Source organism: Mustela lutreola, chromosome 6 (genome assembly GCF_030435805.1).
Source record: "Mustela lutreola isolate mMusLut2 chromosome 6, mMusLut2.pri, whole genome shotgun sequence".
Classification (NCBI taxonomy): Eukaryota; Metazoa; Chordata; class Mammalia; order Carnivora; family Mustelidae; genus Mustela; species Mustela lutreola.
In genome coordinates, this window is record NC_081295.1 from 134365939 (window position 1) to 134385362 (window position 19424).

The following is a 19424-nucleotide window of genomic DNA, read 5'->3' on the forward strand; positions in this document are numbered from 1 at the left end:
TCACTGAATAGCCAGAATAAAGGTTTATATGCCAACATAACAAGGGGTCATCGAAGGCTTCAGTGGCAAAGTAGAGAGGGTTCTGTTGGGCTTTTTGATGCTCACAGAAATGGGAAGTCTGTTTCCATGGAAAGCTGAATTTGCAGGGACTCCGTCAAAAGGGGGATTAGTGAGAGCTGTATTTTTCTGGAGGCTCTGCTTTAGCCAGGTATGGGTAGTTCAGGTAAGATTTCTTTCTTGGTTTTGAAGTTTTATGGTATAAGACTTGCCATTTTCCATACCAGAAGTCATTTTATTTGAATACCATGGTGTATTTCTGCTTGCATACTGGAAAAGAGAGTTGGTGGAAAAAAGTGTCATATTTTGCTTTGTTGCTACTGGGAAATAGTAGCCATAAGGTAGAAATATGAGGAACCTCCTACTTTGTAAGACGAATCCCTTGTATCAGGACTCTGGGCTCTAATGAAATACGTGATGGATTTTTAGAATTTTGTACCGAACATGGAAAACTAGTGACTATCATGACGGAGAGGCATGCTGTTCATCCTTTCTTCTCTCTGCTGGCTGGAATATGGGTATCATGGCTGGACTCAAGGAGCAAGCAGGAATGATGAGGTGGAAAGCCATGTGTTGAAGATGGCAGAGCGAAAAGGTGGAAAGACTTTGGATCCTTAACGGTCACGGATCTGCCAACCCTGCCCAAGACTAAATGAGAGGGAAAGAAAGAAAGTTCTAATTTTTTTAAGCCACCTTCCCTAATGTACTGCCCCTAAAAGCTTCAAGCCCTTTTCCTTTGTCTTTTAACTTCTGTGCAATTTTTTGTTTGTTTGTTTCTAGTTCTTATTTAAATTCTAGTTAGTTAATATACAGTGTAATACTGGTTTCAGAAGTAGAATTTAGTGATTCATTACTTACATATAATATCTGGCGCTCATCAAGAGTATCCTCTTTTTTTTTTTAAGATTTTATTTATTTATTTGACAGAGAGAGAGAGAGAGAGATCACAAGTAGGCAGAGAGGCAGGCAGAGAGGCAGGCAGAGAGAGGGGGAAGCAGGCTCACCGCCGAGCAGAGAGCCCGAGGTGGGGCTCGATCCCAGGACCCCGAGACCATGACCGGAGCTGAAGGCAGAGGCCCAACCCACTGAGCCACCCAGGCGCCCCACCAGTGCCCTCTTTAATACCCATCACTCATTTAGCCCATCCGCCTGCCCACTTCCCCTCCAGCAATCCTAAATTTGTCCTCTATAGTTAGTCTTTTACAGTGTCTCTCTTTCCCCACCCCTTCCCCTATATTTATCTGTTTTGTTTCTTCAATTCCACATAGGTGTGAAATCAGATGATATTTGTCTTTCTCTGACTGAATTTTTTCGCTTAGCATAATACATTCTCCTTCTATAAAAATTTATTACCCTTTGTTAAAATACTATATAAGCCCCTGGGCCCAATCACCTCTTTGGGATTTTCATTTCATTTCTGTGAGGCCCCCCATATGCATATGCAATAAACCTATTTCTCCTACTAATCCGTCTTTGTCAATTTGATTCACGAACTCCAACGCTGGATTTGAAAGTGTAGAAGAAAATTTTTTGTTTGTTTGTTTGTTTGTTTTCCTCTGACAAAGCATCAAGGGAACCAGGATACATGAATTTGCTTGTTCTTTGGAAGACTGTGCTAGGTCTTCTTCCTATTATGTAGAAAGATAAGTGGATTAGCATAATGAACTCAGTTTCAATGATCACCCATGGCTAACCTTGTTTCATGTTTATCTTTACTTATTCTTTCCCCTCTGCATTTTTTGAAGAAAACCAAAGATATTCTATTGGTGCATCTATAATTGTTTTAGTATATATGTCTATATATCCTCTTTTTATAAGGATAGTAAATCCCATCATGGGGGTCCCACCTTCATGATCTTATTTAAACCAAATTATCTCCCAAAGGAGATACCATATTGAGGGTTAGTGTTTCAACATATGAATTCCGTGGAGGAAAGGGGAGCACACAAACATTCAGTCCGTAACAATGGAGATATTTCTCACTCTTTTTAAAATGCTGCATGGCAGTCTATTATGTTTTTGATACTAGTCTTACAAATAGCCTTGCACAGAATAGTTTTGTGCATTTATCTTTTTATATTTGCCAGTGTATTTATGGAACAGATTCCTTGAATTAGGATTGCCAGGTCAAAGAATTTTTGAAAGATGTTCAGATGTAATAATTCCAATAATGCCAAACTCCATAAAAGTTGTATAATTTTGCATTCCTATCAGCAAAGTATGAGAGTACTTATTTCCCCATTGTCAACAGTTTGTTGTCCATGTTTTGAATGTTTGCCATTATAATAGCTAAATTATTAATTAATTAATTTTTATTTTTTAAGTAGACTCCATGCCCACTGTGGGGCTTGAACTCATGACCCTGAGATCAGGAGTTTCATATTCTACAGACTGAGCCAGCTAGGTGCCCCTAAATTATTTTTTATTGTGGTGAAAATACACATGAGATCCACCCTCTTAACAAAATTTTAAGTGTATAGTACAGTCTTGTTAACCATATGCACACTGCAACAACAGATCTCTAGAGCTTTTTCATCTTGCACTACCAAAACTCAATAAGCCATTGAACAGCACTTCCCTGTTTCTCTTTACACCCAACCACTGGCAGCCCCGTGCTTCTTTCTGCTTCTATGAATGTGACTATTTTAGATACTTTATTTAAGTGCTATCATGCAGTATTTGTCCTGCTATGATGGTTTATTTCACTTAGTATAATGTCCTCTTTGCTCACCCATGTTATATGACAGAATTTCCTTCTTTAGCAGAGCAGGATAATATTCTATTTTATGTATATATCATATTTCTTTATCCATTCATGAACTGATGGACATTTAGATTCTTTTCTCATCTTGGCTATTGTGAATAATGCTATAATGAACCTAAAAGAGCAAGTATCTTTCTGAGATCCCGTTTTCAATTCCTTTGAACAAGTAACAGAAAGTGAGAGTGTTGGATCATATGATAGTCCTATTCTTAAATTTTTGAGGAAACTCCACAGTATTTTCCATATTCCATTGACATCTTTGGGCCCTGAATCTGACTTCTAGGGTGCTATTGTCTATTTTTTTCAAACATTTGAGAAATATTTAATACACAACTTTTAAGATAAAGAGTACATGCCCCCCCCCTTTAAAGTTAACATATAATGTATTATTTGTTTCAGGGGTACAGGTCTGTGATTCATCAGTCTTACACAATTCACAATACTCACCATAGCACATACCCTCCCCAATATCCATCATCCAGCCATGCCATCCCTCCCACCTCGCTCTACTCCAGCAATCCTGTTTGTTTCCTGAGATTAAGAGTTTCTTATGGTTTCTTTCCCTCTCTGCTTTCTTCTTGTTCGATTTTTCCCTCCCTTCCCCTGTGATCCTCTGTCTTGTTTCTCATGTTCTTTGAATCAGTGAGATCATATGATATTTGTCTTTCTCTTATTGAATTATTTCACTTAGCTTAATACCCTTTAGTTCCATCTACATCATTGCAAATAGAAAGGTATCAGTTTTTGATGGCTGCATAGTATTCCATTGCATATATATATATATATATATATATATATATATATACACTACTTATTCTTTATCCATTCATCTGTTGATGGACATCTAGGCTTTTTCCATAGTTTGACTTATGCGGACATTGTTGTTATAAACATTCTGGTGCACGTGCCCCTTCAGATTACTACATTTGTATCCTTGGGGTAAATACCCAGTAGTGGTTTGCATTCAAACCAACAATGTAGGAGGGTTTCCCTTTCTTCATATTCTTGCCAACACCTGTCATTTCCTGACTTGCTAATTTTAGCCATTCTGACTGGTGTGAGGTAGTAACTCACTGTGGTTTTGATTTGTATTTATCCGACACTGACTGATTTGAGCACTTTTTCATGTGTCTGTGGCCATTTGGATGTCTTCTTTGCAGAAATGTCTGTTCATGTCTTCTGCCCATTTCTTGATTGGATTAGTTGTTCTTTGGGTGTTAGGTTTGATAAGTTCTTTATAGATTTTGGATATTAACCCTTTATCTGATATGTCATTTGCAAATATCTTCTCCCATTCTGTCAGCTGTCTTTTGGTTTTGTTGACTGTTTCCGTTGCTGTGCCAAAGCTTTTGATCTTGATGAAGTCCCAATAGTTCATTTTTTCCCTTGTTTCCTTTGCCTTTGGAGATGTGTCTAGGAAGAAGTTCCTGAAACTGAGGTCAAAGAGGTTGCTATCCGTGTTCTCCTCTAGGATTTTGATGGATTCCTGTTTCATATTGAGGTCTTTTATCCATTTTGAGTCTATTTTTGTGTGTGGTGTAAGGAAATGGTCCATTTTCATTCTTCTGCAAGTGGCTGTCCAATTTTCCTAACACTATTTGTTGAAGAGACTTTCTATTTTCCACTGGACATTCTTTCCTGATTTGTCAAAGATTAGTTGATCATAGACTTGGGGGTCCATATATGGGCTCTCTATTCTGTTCCATTGATCTATGTGTCTAATTTTGTGCCAGTAAGATATTATCTTGATGATTACAGCTTTGTAATAGAGCTTGAAGTCTGGAATTGGGATGCCACTAACTTTGGTTTTCTTTTTCAACATTCCTTTGGCTATCTGGGGTCTTTTGTGTTTCCATACAAATTCCATTTCTTTGAAAAAAGTTGATGGTATTTTGATAGCGATTGCATTGAATGTGTAGATTGCTCTAGGTAGCATAGACATTTTCATGGTATTTGTTCTCCCAATCCATGAGAATGGAACGTTTTTCCATTTCTTTGTATCTTCCTCAGTTTCTTTCATGAGTATTCTGTGGTTTTCTGAGTACAGATTTTTTGCCTCTTTGGCTATTTATTCCTAGGTATCTTATGGTTTTTGGTGTAATTATAATGGAATCGACTTCTTAATTTCTCTTTCTTCTGTCTTGTTGTTGGTGTATAGAAATGCAACTGATTTCTGTGAACTGATTTTATATCCTGACACTTTACTGAATTCCTGTATGAGTTCTAGCAGCTTTAGAGGAGAGTCCTTGGGTTCTCCACATAAAAGTATCATTTCATCTGCAAAGAGTGAGAGTTTGGCTTCTTCTTTGTTGTTTCCCTTTTATTTCTTTTTGTTGTCTGATTGCAGAAGCTAGGACTCCCAGCACTATGTTGAATAGCCGTGATAATAGTGGACATCCCTGCCACGTTCCTGACCTTAAGGGAAAAACTCTCAATTTTTCCCCAATAAGAATGATATTCACTGTGGGATTTTCATAGATGACTTTGGTGATATTGAGGCATGATTTTGAGGCATCTATCTACTCTGTGAACAGTTTTGATCAAGAAAGGATGCTGTACTTTGTCAAATACTTTTTCTGCATTTATTGAGAGTATCATATGGTTCCTGTTCTTTCTTTTATTAATGCATTGTATTACATTAATTGATTTGTGGTTGTTGAACCAACCTTGCAGTGCAGAAACAAATCCCACTTGGTTGTGGTGAATAATCCTTTTAACATACTGTTGGATCCTATTGGCTAGTATTTTGGTGAGAATTTTTGCATCCATGTTCATCAAGGATATTGGTCTGTAATTCTCCTTTATGATGGTGTCTTTGTCTGGCTTTGGGTTCAAGGTAATACTGGCCTCATAAAATTAGTTTGGAAATTTTCCTTCCATTTCTATTTTTAGGAACAGTTTCAGGAGAATAGGTATTAGTTTTTCTTTAAAAAGTTTGGTAGAATTTCCCTGGGAAGCCATCTGGCCCTGAGCTCTTGTTTGTTGAGATATTCTTTTTTTTTTTTTTAAAGATTTTATTTATTTATTTGACAGACAGAGATCACAAGTAGGCAGAGAGGCAGGCAGAGAGAGAGGAAGGGAAGCAGGCTTCCTGCTGAGCGGAGAGCCCGATGCAGGGCTCGATCTCAGGACCCTGAGATCATGACCTGAGCTGAAGGCAGAGGCCTTAACCCTCTGAGCCACCCAGGCGCCCCTGTTGAGAGATTTTTGATGACTGCTTCAATTTCCTTACTGGTTATGTGTCTGTTCAGGTTTCCTATTTCTTTCTGGTTCAGTTTTGGTAGTTTATACATTTCTAGGAATGCATCCATTTCTTCCAGATTGTCAAAATTGATGGTGTTCTTAATATGTTCTTATAATTGTTTATATTTCTTTGGTGTGGTTGTAATCTCTCTGTTTCATTCTTCATTTTATTAAGCTGGGTCTTTCCTCTTTTCTTTTTGTTAAATCTGTCCAGGGCTTTATCAATATCATTAATTCTTTCAAAGAAACAGCTCCTCGTTTTGTTGATCTGTTCTACTGCTCTTTTGGTTTCTATTTCATTGATTCTGCTCTGATCTTTATTATTTCTCTTCTCCTTCTGGGTTTAGGCTTTCTTTGCTATTCTTTCTCCTGCTTCTTTAGGTGTAGGGTTAGGTTGTGTACTTGAGACTTTTCTTGTTTCTTGAGAAAGGTTTGTATTGCTATATACTTTCCTCTCAGGACTGCCTTTGCTGCATCCCAAAGATATTGAACAGTTGTGCTTTCATTTTCATTTGTTTCCATGAATTTTTAAAATTCTTCTTTAATTTCCTGACTGACCCATTCATTCTTTAGTAGGATTCTCTTTAGCCTCCATGCATTTGAGTTCTTTCCAACTTTCCTCTTGTGATTGAGTTCTAGTTTCAAAGCACTGTGGTCTGAAAATATGCAAGGAATGATCCCAATCCTTGGCACCAGTGGAGATCTGATTGGTGACTCAGGATGTGATCTATTCTGGAGAACATTCCATGTGCACAAGAGAAGAATGTGATTTCTATTGCTTTGGGATGAAATGTTCTGAATATATCTGTGATGTCCATCTGGTCCAGTGTGTCATTTAAAGCCTTTATTTCCTTGCTGATCTTTTGCTTGATGATTTGGCCATTTCAGTGAAGTATTTTTTTTTAAGATTTTATTTATTTATTTGACACACATAAATCACAAGTAGGCAGAGAGGCAAGCAGAGAGAGAGAGAGAGGAGGAAGCAGGCTCCCTGCCAAGCAGAGAGCCTGATGTGGGGCTCAATCCCAGGACCCTGGGATCATGACCCAAGCCAAAGGCAGAGGCTTTAACCCACTGAGCCATCCAGGCGCCCCTCAGTGAGGGAAATGTTAAAGTCCCCTACTATTATTGTACTATTGTCAGTATGTTTCCTTGCTTTGGTTATTAATTGGTTTATTTAGTTGGCTGCTCCCATGTTAGGGGCATTCATATTTAAAATTGTTAGATCTTTTTGTTGGACACACCCTTTGAGCATGATATAGTGTCCTTCCTCATCTCTTATTATAGTCTTTGGTTTAATCTAATTTGTCTGATATAAGGATTGCCACCATAGCTTTCTTCTGATGTCCATTAGCATTGTAAATTGTTTTCCACCCCTCACTTAAAATCTGGAGGTGTCTTTGGGTCTAAATGAGGTTCTTGGAGACAGCATATCAATAGGTCTTTTTTTTTTTTTTTTAATCCATTCTAATACCCTATGTTGTTTGATTGGGGCATTTAGCCCAATTACATTCAGGGTAACTAATGAAAGATGTGAATTTAGTGCCATTTATTGGCTATAAGGTGACTGTTACTGTTTATTGTCTCTGTTCCTTTCTGGTCTGTTACTTTTGGGCTGTCTGTTTGCTTAGAGAACCCCTTTCAATATTTCCTATAGGACTGGTTTGGTGTTTGCAAATTCTTTAGTTTTTGTTTCTCCTGGAAGCTTTTTATATCTCCTATTTTCAGTCACAGCCTAGCTGGATATAGTATTCATGGCTGCATATTTTTCTCATTTCATGCTCTGAATATATCATGCCTGTCCTTTCTTGTCTGCCTGGTATCCGGATAGGTCTGCTGCCAATCTAATATTTCTACCATTAGGTTACATACCTCTTGTCCCGAGCTGCTTTCAGGATTTTCTTTTGTCTCTGATATTTGCAAGTTTTACTATTAGATGAGGGATTGTTGACCTATTTTAAGATTTTAAGGGAGGGGGGGTTCTCTGTTGTTGTTGTCTCCTGGATTTTGATGCTTGTTTCCTTCCCCAAACTAGGGAATTTCTCTGCTATAATTTGCTTCAATATACCTTCTGCTCTTCTCTCTCTTTCTTCTTCTGGGATCTCAATTATTCTAATATTGTTTTATCTTATGTTATCAGTTATATCTTGAATTCTCCCCTCATGATCCAGTAGTTGTTTATCACTCTTTTTCTCAGCTTCTTTATTCTCTATCATTTGTTCTTCTATATCACTAATCCTCTCTTCTACCTCATTTATCCAACCTCCACTTTTTATTGTACCTAATTAATAGCTTTTTTAATTTCAACTTGGTTAGATTTTGGTTCTCTTATTTCTCCAGAAAGGGATTTTATTTCTCCAGATAGGGATTCTGTAGTATTTCTATGCTTTTTTCAAGCCCAACTAGCATCTTTATAATTACTGTTCTGAACTCCAGTTCTGACATCTTACTAATGTCTGTATTGATTAGGTCCCTAGCTGTCCCAACTTTGCTAAAAGGGCAACAAGAACTGCAGAAAAATATACACTAACTAAATCAGAGGAGAACCAAAACCAGGGGGGAAAGAAAGGGAATGATTAGGCTGGTGAATAAAACAGATCTACACACCTGATTTGGGGTGTATTTTGGTCCATTAGATGAAACTGCCTCCCAAAATTTTAAAGAAAGAGGAACATGTATATACTAAAATCAGGGTAAACATGATGAAGGGATGGAATATGACTGTAAAGATGAAAATTAAAAAAAGATTTTGAAAATGGAATTGATAAGATAAGAAGTTGGTTGAGAAAAGAAAGAATTTTTTTTTTTTTTTTTTTAAGAGAGGAAAAAGGGGCCTGTTGCAGCGATTCCTTAGAACAAAGGCACACGCTAGATTTAGGGTATATTTTGGTCTGTAAGAAGAAACTGTATTGCAAAATTTTAAAGAATGAAAAACTTACATGTATACAAAAAACAAGGTTAAGGGGCGCCTGGGTGGCTCAGTGGGTTAAGCCGCTGCCTTCAGCTCAGGTCATGATCTCAAGGTCCTGGGATCGAGTCCCGCATCGGGCTCTCTGCTCAGCAGGGAGCCTGCTTCCTCCTCTCTCTCTCTGCCTGCCTCTTTGCCTATTTGTGATCTCTCTCTGTCAAATAAATAAATAAAATCTTAAAAAAAAAAACAAGGTTAAATACAATGAAGGGATAGAATAGGACTCTAACAATGAGAATTACAAAAGATTTTTTAAAAGGTATTGATAAGATGTCAGTTAAAAGGGGAAAACTTTTAAAAAATAGAACAAGAAAAAATAACAAAAATTTAAAAATTTAACTTTGAAAGACTAAATAATCATGGGAAAACGGCATGAATTCTGTGCTATATTCCCCTAGTGCTGGTATTTTCAGTTCTCATTGATTGGTAAACTTGGTCTTGGCTGGTTGTTATTGCTGCTCTTCTGGTGGAGGGGCCTGTTGCAGTGATTCTCAAATGCAGTTGCCTAAGGCAGAATTGCATTGCCATTGCCAGGGGCCAGGCTAAGTAATCTGCTTGGGTTTGGTCTTGGTAGGTTTTGTTCCCTGAAAGCTTTCTGTACAGCTTTGGAGGATGGGAATGAAAATGATGGCCTCCTCATCTCCAATCCCAGGTAGCTGAGAGCTCCTGGCCCCCCTCTTCAGTGAACCCTCAAAGAAAAGCAATAACACTTGTCTCCCTCGTCTCCATCTGCACTCACCTGGCTTGTGACTGAATGCTATTATCTCTGGCACACTGTCCCATTTGGAGTCTCCAAACCTAGCAGATTTCTCTAGTGCACTCCTGCACCACTACTCCCAGTGGGGGAAGTGGGGATCTCCCTGGATCTGCCACCCATGGGGTCCCTGCTTAAAAAGCAGTGTCCTGATTGTGCAATGGATCATGGTTTATGGCAACCCTGAGCTGAGAGCCCCCTCCTTGGCTCCATCTTTGCAGCTGGCTTCCCTGCTCTGATACCTCGGAAGTCTGCCACACTCAGGCACCCCCATTTGCTGTGTGACCATGAGGGTCCTGAGACCACATTGTCCTAGCAAGTGTTCCACCCTCTACTTAGCCACTGGAGTGACATCCCTCCACCACAGAGTAGACTTTTTTTTAAATTTTTTATTTTTTTATAAACATGTATTTTTATCCCCAGGGGTACAGGTCTGTGAATCGCCAGGTTTACACACTTCACAGCACTCACCAAAGCACATACCTAAAGCAATCTACACATTTAATGCAATTCCTATCAAAGTACCATCCATCTTTTTCAAAGAAATGGAACAAATAATGCTAAAATTTATATGGAACCAGAAAAGACCTCGAATAGCCAAAGGAATATTGAAAAAGAAAGCCAAAGTTGGTGGCATCACAATTCCAGACTTCAAACTCTATTACAAAGCTGTCATCATCAAGACAGCATGGTACTGGCACAAAAACAGACACATAGATCAATGGAACAGAATAGAGAGCCTGGAAATAGACCCTCAACTCTATGGTCAACTAATCTTTGACAAAGCAGGAAAGAATGTCCAATGGAAAAAAGACAGCCTCTTCAATAAATGGTGTTGGGAAAATTGGACACAGTAGACTTTTAAATTGATTTTGTGCTCCTCTGTTCTTTCACTTGCCGATAGCCTGCTGATGGAGGCTCCGCATGGTTTATCTCCCCCATATATCAGCTTGGATTCACTTCTCCATATGTCCTACCTTCCAGACTGTGGTCACTTTTCTGTTCATAGAATTACTGTTATTCTTCTCTTCGATCTCCTGTTGAGTTCATAGGTGTTCAGAATAGTTTGATAACTATCTAGCTGAATTCCTGGGACCAGATGAAATTTAGATCTCCTACTCTTCCATCATCTTGCTTGGTGCTATTGTTTATTATCATCTACATCACACCTCAAGTATGGGAGATAAAGAAACACATTAAACCATACCACAGGGATGCAACCAAGATATTTATGGTCTAAGACCATGTTATCTGTTGGAACATCAGCAACTCGTTTCCCCAGGATGTCCACCTGCTCTGTGAGCTACACTTTTAGAGTAGTCCAATGCATCAACACCATCAGAGGTCCTGATACTTCCTGGAGGCACTGTGAGAAGCAGGGCTTCCATCTTTATCTCTCAAAGTTTGTACTATTTTTAAATTGACATTCTTTCACTGGTACTTGGGCTTTCCTCACATTCTTTCAAACTAATGAATTTCTGCATTGAACAATAAGCACTTTTTCTCCTATTAGTGTGCTAGATTTCTGGGGCTGCTATAACAAAGTACCACACACTAGGTGGTTTAAAATAGCAGAAATTTAGGGCACCTCTATGGCACAATAGGCTAAATATCCGACTCTTGGCTTCAGCTCAGGTTCTGATCTCAGGTCATGAGATTGAGCCCTGTATTAGGCTCTGTGTTCAGTGGAGATTCTGCTTAGGACTCTCTCTCTCCCTTTGCCCCTCCCTTTATGCATGTGCTCTCTCTCTATCAAATTAATAAATACATCTTAAAAAAACCAGCAGGAATTTATCATCTGACAGTACCAGGGATAAAAAGTCTAAGACAAAGTTTGGTTGGTTCTTTCTGTGGGACCTGAGGGAGTCTCTAGTGTGGGATCTTACCTAGCTTCTGGTGGTTGCTGGCAATCTTTGGCATCTTTTAGCTTGTAGATGCATCACTCCAATCTCTGCCTCCATCTTAACATGGTGATCTCCCTGTGTGTCTCTGTTTCCTCTTCTTATAAGTACAACAATGGTATTGAATTAAGGGCCCACCCTACTCCAGGATGACTTCATCATAACTAAATTATATCTGCAAGACCCTATTGCCAAATAGGATCACATTCTGCTGATGGGAGATGCTTAAGCAACTGAGTCACTCAGGCCTCCCTAATTTTTTTTTTTTTAATGTGATGCTGGACTGAGAGCCACTAGGTTCCCTGATACCGGGTAGAAATATCTTCAGCTTCAGCTTCAAAAAGATGAGCACAAATAATTTTTCATGGACAGCAGCTAGCACACAATAAAAAGAAAGTGTCACATATACACTATATCATGGGAAGAATTAGAAGTTTTTAGAAATAAACTTGCAAAGACTTTAGGTAGTGAAGTATCATAGATTATAAAACAGTCATGTTCACTAAGTGTAAAGAAAAAATAGTGGGAAATAAAACACTATAAAAAGTGACCTGGTGAATGTAAAGAAGAACCAAAGAGAATAAGAAATGGAAAATAGAAAAACTGAACTTAAAAATTTGTTGGATATGTTTAACAGAAGACTTAATTCTATTGAAGAGAAAATTAGTAAACTGAAAGAGATCAGAATAAATGATCCAGAATATAGAATGAAGAAAGAAAAAGGTACAAAAGATGAAAGAAGAGTTAGAAAATGAGCTCTCAGATGTTTAAGTGGAGTTTCAAAAAACACCAACCCCCGCCCCCCAACACACACACACACACAAAACAGGGAGAGAATGAGAGAGGTCATATCTGAGATAATGGCTGAAGCTTTTCTAGAACTAATAAAAGATCAATTCACAAATTCAAAAAGTCTACCAAGCAAAAAGAAATCCTCATCTAACTTCATATAAATAATACAATAAAATAACAAAATCTTAATTAACCTGAAAGACAAGGACAAAAGGAAAACTGTAAAAGCAAACATATTCAAAATACAGAGTGAAAGCAATGATAACAATGTGGAAATCAGAAGACAACGTGCTGAAAGATTATAGTTGTCATTCTTGCACTCTGTAATGAATAAAAGACAGCTTTTCAAAAATAAGCTTGTAAAAAGATCATTTTCTGATGATGAAAACAGGTCCTCACTAAAGGAAATTTTAATGAATATATTTCAAGCAAAAGAAAATAATCCTAATGGAGGATCTGATGTGCAAGAATGAATAAAGACAGTGGTAAATATCTGGTGTGCCTAAATAACTATACACAAGTAATGACAATGTCTTGTAGAATTAGAAAAAAAAGATAGAGTTAATACAACAATAACATATGAGTCAAGAAGAAAGCAAATGGAATGATAAAAAAAATTCTAAAAGGACAAAAGCAAAAAACACTTAATAGATATTTCTATATTGAATCTTCCAATTCTAGGTACACCATAAAAGTGGAATTGTAGGGACACCTGGGTGGCTCAGTTGGTTGAGCAGCTGCCTTCGGCTCGGGTCATGATGCCAGCATCCTGGGATGGAGTCCCACATCGGGCTCCTTGCTCAGCGGGGGAGCCTGCTTCTCCCTCTGCCTCTGCCTGCCATTCTGTCTGCCTGTGCTCGCTTTCTCCCCCTCTCTCTCTGATAAATAAATAAAAATCTTAAAAAAAAAAAGTGGAATTGTACAATATTTGTTCTTTTTATCTGGTTTATTTTGCTTTGCATAATATTACCAAGCTTCATCCATATTGCAAAAATGCACTGGGTTTTCTTTCCTCTTCCGTGTGGGTATATACACATTATGTTGATATATTTATCCCTTGGTGGACATTTTTTATTATTTGCTGTTATTTATGTTGTGCATCTCATTTTTAAAATGAAATATATTTGAAATATAACTGTAGATTTAAGGTGTACAGCATGTTAATTTGGTACATTTATATATTATATGATCACCATTGTAGCAATAATTAGCACCTTTATCACATTATATATATAATTATTCTTTCTAGTGGTTGGAATAATGGAGTTCTAGTCTCTTAGCAAGTTTCGTAATACATTTATATGATCATAATACAATTATGTTGTCTATATTCACAATACTTGAATTAGAGCTCCAGGATTTATTTACTAATTGATTCAAGTTTATACTTTCTAAAAAAGATTTTGTTTATTTATTTGACAGAGAGAGACACAACAAGAGAGGGAACACAAGCCAAAGGAGTGAGAAAGGGAGAAGCAGGCTCCACTCTGAGCAGGGAGCTCAATGCAGGACTCGATCCCAGTACCCTGGGATCATGACCTGAGCCAAAGACACAAGCCCAATAACTGAGCCACACAGGCACCCCTCAAGTTTGTACCTTTAAACAACATCTGTCCAATATTTCTACCCCAACATCCTGGTAAAGACTATTATACAATGTTTTTATGAGTTTGGTCTTCTAAATTCCACAAATAAGTGATATCATAGAGCATTCGTCTTTCTGTGTCTGATTCACTTCACTTAGCATAATGTCCTCAAGATTTTTTTCAGATATTAAATTATTAGTGTACAGAAATGTAACTAATTTCTGTATGTTGATTTACATCTTGCAACTTTACTGAAATTGTTGATTATTTCCAAAAGCTTTTTGGCTGAGTTTTTGGGGTTTTCTACATATAAATCATATCATTTGCAAATATCAATAATTTTCTTCTTTTTTGATTGATATGCCTTTTACTTTTTTGTCTTGCCTAATTTCTCTAGCTAGGACTTCCAGCACTATATTGAGTAAGAATAGTGAGAGTGAGCATCCTATCTTATTTCTGATCATAGAGGAAATACTTTCAAATTTTCACTGTTGAGTATAATGTTAGCTGTGGATTTGTCATAAATGGCCTTTATTATGTTGAAGTATGTTCCTTCTGTATCCAAACTATTGAACGTTTTTTATCATGAAAGGATGTTCTATTTTGGCAAATGCTTTTTCTCCATTTTTATGATATTTATGTGAGTTTTTATCTTTTATCCTATTAATATGATCCATTACATTTATTGATTTGTACATGTTGAATGGTGTTTGCATCCCAGGGATTCAATCCTGCTGGCTCATTGTGTGTAATCTTTTTAATGTGTTTTGAATTTGGTTTGCTAATATATATATTTTTTAATGTTTTCTATTTTTCTTTTTCTTTTTTTCTTTTTATTTTATTTATTTGATAGAGAGAGATCACAAGTAGGCAGAGAGGCAAGCAGAGAGAGAGAGTGGAGGAAGCAGGCTCCCTGCCGAACAGACAGCCTGACATGGGACTTGATCCCAGGACCCTGAGATCATGACCTGAGCCGAAGGCAGAGGCCCAACCCACTGAGCCACCCAGGTGCCCCGGTTTGCTAATATTTTTTGTGGAGAATGTTTTCATATATTTTCTTCAGGCATATTGAAGAATACATTTCTTGTAGTGTCCTTATCTGCCCTAGGTATCAGGTAATGATGGCCTTCTAGAATGAGTTTGGAAGTTTTCCCAATGTCAATATTTTGGAAATGTTTGCAAAGGATTGATGTCAGTTTTTCTTTAAATGTTTGGTGGAAATCACCAGTGAAACCATTTGTTCCTAGGGTTTTCCATGTTGGGAGACTTTTGATTACAGATTCAGTTTCTTTACTCATTATTGGTCTATTCAGATTTTCTATTTCTTCTGATTTGGTGTTGGTAGTTTGTGTGTCTCTAGGAATTTATCCATATCTTCCAGGCTATCTAATGTGTTGGCATATAATTTTCCTATGAGCCTCATAATCCTGTGTATTTTTATAGTATCCATTGTAATATCTTTTCTTTCATTTCTAATTTGAGTCTTTTTCTTTCTTAGTCTAGCTAAAAGTTTGTCAACTTTGTATAAAAAAATCATCTCTTAGTTTTGTTTATCATTTCTATTATTTTTCTGGTCTCCAGTTCATTTATCTCTGCTCTGATCTTTATTACTTTCTTCTTCCTGCTAACTTGGGGCTAATTTTCTTCCAGTTTCTTGAAGTATAAAGTTAGAATATTCATTCAAAATCTTTCTAATTTGTTAAAGTTTTTTTGTTTTTTTGTTTTTTTTTTTTAAGGGAGAGAGGCAGAGAGTGTGAATGAGCACATGAGTGGGAGGAGGGACAGAGGGAGAGGGAGAGAGAATTTTAATCAGGCTTCATACCCAGCCTTCATACCCTGTGATCATGACCTGAGATGAAAGCAAGAGTTGGACTGAACCACCCATGCACCCCTTTAATTTCTTTTTTTTTCTTTCTTTCTTTCTTTTTTTCTTTCTTTCTTTCTTTCTTTCTTTCTTTCTTTCTTTCTTTCTTTCTTTCTTTTTAAAACATTTTATTTATTTGAGAGAGAGATAAAGTGTGGATGAGTGGGGGGAGGGTCAGAGGGAAAAGCAGACTCCCTACTGAGCAGGGATCAGGATGCAGGGCTCTATCTCAGGACCCTGATCATGGCTTGAGCCAAAGGCAGACAGTTAACCACTAAGCCCTTTGTCATTAGAAGAGTCTATTTTTTAAAAATTTGTGTCTTCATTTATTTATTTTTTTTAATTTTCATTTTTTTAATTGGCATATTATATATGCCAATATATATGCCATATAATGTATTATTAGCCCCAGGGGTACAGGTCTGTGAATTGCCAGGTTAACACACTTCACAGTACTTACCATAGTACATACCTTCCCCATAACCCGACCACCCTTCCCCTACCTGCCTACCCCCAGCAACTCTCAGTTTGTTTTGTGAAATTAAGGATCTCTTACTGTTTGTCTCCCTTCCAATCCCATCTTGTTTCATTTATTCCTTTCTGCCCCCAAACCCCCTATGTTGCCTCTAAACTTCCTCATATCAGGGAGATATGATTGACTTATTTCACTAAGATATAATTATTTATATTTATATAATATAATATTTATATAAATATATAAATATAACATTTTGCTAAGCTATAATTGACTTATTTCTCTGATTGACTTATTTCTCTAAGCATAATACCCCCTAGATCCAACCACATCACCGGAAATGTCAAGATTTCATTTCTTTTGATGGTGGCATAGTATTCCATTGTATATATACCACTTCTTCCTCATCCATTCATCTGTTGATGGACATCTAGGCTCCTTCCATAGTTTGGCTATTGTGGACATTGCTGCTATAAACATTCAGGTGCACGTGCCCCTTCAGATCACTACATTTGTATATTTAGGGTAAATACCCAGTAAGGTGATGGCTGGGTCATAGGGTATCTTTATTTTTAAGATTTTATTTATTTATTTATTTGACAGAGATCACAAGTAGGTAGAGAGGCAGGCAGAGACAGAGGGGAAGGCAGCCCCCCCCCAACAGAAAGCCTGATACGGGACTTGATCCCAGCATTCTGGGATCATGACCTGAGTTAAAGGCAAAGGCTTTCACCCACTGAGCCACCCAGGTGCCCCTCCATGCTGTTTTCCAGAGTGGTTGCACCAGCTTGCATTCCCACCAACAGTGTAGAAGGGTTCCCCTTTCTCCACATCCTCACCAGCATCTGTCATTTCCTGACTTGTTAATTTTAGCCATTCTGACTGGTGTGAGGTGGTATCTCATTTGGTTTTGATTTGTATTTCCCTGATGCCGAGTGATGTGGAACACTTTTTCATGTGTCTTTTGGCCATCCAAATGTCTTTGCAGAAATGTCAGTTCAGGTCCTCTGCCCATTTCTTGATTGGATTATTTGTTCTTTGGGTGTTGAGTTTGCTAAGCTCTTTATAGATTTTGGATATTAGCCCTTTATCTAATATGTTGTTTGCAAATATCTTCTCCCATTCTGTCAGTTGAATTTTGGTTTTGTTAACTGTTTCCTTTGCTGTGCCAAAGCATTTGATCATGATGAAATCCCAATAGTTCATTTTTGCCCTTGCTTCCCTTGACTTTGGCAATCTTTCTAGGAAGAAGTTGCTGAGGCTGAGGTCAAAGAGGTTGCTGCCTGTGTTCTCTCAAGAATTTTGCTGGATTCTTTTCTCACATTGAGGTCCTTCTTTCATTTTGAGTCTCGTTTTGTGTGTGGTGTAAGGAAATGGTCCAGTTTCATTTTTCTGCATGTGGCTGTCCAATTTTCCCAATACCATTTGTTGAAGAGGCTGTCTTTTTTCCATTGCACATTCTTTCCTGCTTTGTTGAAGTTGACCATAAAGTCGAGGGTCTATTTCTGGGCTTTTTATTCTGTTCCGTGGATCTATGTGTCTGTTTTTGTGCCAGTGCCATACTGTCTTGATTATGGCAGCTTTGTAATATAGCATAAAGTTTGGAATAGTGAAGTCACCAACTTTGGCTTTCTTTTTCAACATTCCTCTGGATATTCAAGGTCTTTTCTGGTTCCATATAAATTTTAGGATTATTTGTTCCATTTCTTTGAAAAAAATCGATGGGATTTTGGTAGGGATTGCATTAAATGTGTAGATTGCTTTAGGTAGTATAGACATTTTCACTATGTTTGTTCTTCCAATCCAGGAGCATGGAACATTATTCCATTTCTTTGTGTCTTCCTCAATTTCTTTCATGAGTACTTTATAGTTTTCTGAGTATAGATTCTTTGCCTCTTTGGTTAGGTTTATTCCTAGGTATCTTATGGTTTTGGGTGCAATTGTAAATGGGATAGGACCTTAATTTCTCTTTCTTCTGTCTTGTTGGTGTAAAGAAATGCAACTGATTTCTGTGCATTGATTTTATATCCTGACACTTTACTGAATTCCTGTACAAGTTCTAGCAGTTTTGGAGTGGAATCTTTTGGGTTTTCCTCATATAGTATCATATCATCTGCGAAGAGTGATAGTTTGACTTCTTCAATGCTGATTTGGATGCCTTAAATTTCTTTTTGTTGTCTGATTGCTGAGGCTAGGACTTCTAGTACTATGCTGAATACAGTGGTGCTAATGGACATCCCTGTTGTGTTCCTGACCTTAGCAGAAAAGCTTTTAGCTTTTCTCCATTGAGAATGATATTTGCGGTGGGTTTTTTGTAGATGGCTTTGATGATATTTGAGGTAAGTGCCCTTTATCTTTACACTTTGAAGAGTTTTGATCAGGAAGGGATGCTGTACTTTGTCAAATGCTTTTTCCTCATCTATTGAGCGTATCATATGGTTCTTGTCCTTTCTTTTATTGATGTGTTGTATCACATTGATTGATTTGTGGATGTTGAACCAACCTTGCAGCCCTGGAATAAATCCCACTTGGTTGTGGTGAATAATCCTTTTAATGTACTGTTGGATCCTATTGACTAGTATTTTGGTGAGAATTTTCGCATCTGTGTTCATCAAGGATATTGGTCTGTAGTTCTCTTTTTTGATGGGATCCTAAATATGAATTTAGTGCCATTGTATTGTCTGTTTCTTTATATTGTCTCTGTTCCTTTCTGATCTACTACTTTTAGGGTCTCTCTTGCTTAGAGGACCCCTTTCAATATTTTCTGTAGAGCTGGTTTGGTGTTTACAAATTCTTTCAGTTTTTGTTTTTTCCTGGAATCTTTTCATCTCTTCTTCCATTTTCAATGATAGCCTAGCTGGATATAGTATTCTTGGCTGCATGTTTTTCTCATTTAACACTCTGAATATATCATGCCAATTCTTTCTGGCCTGCCAGGTCTCTGTGGATAAGTCCACTGCCAACCTAATATTTTTATCATTGTATGTTACAGACTTCTTTTCCTGGGTTGCTTTCAGGAT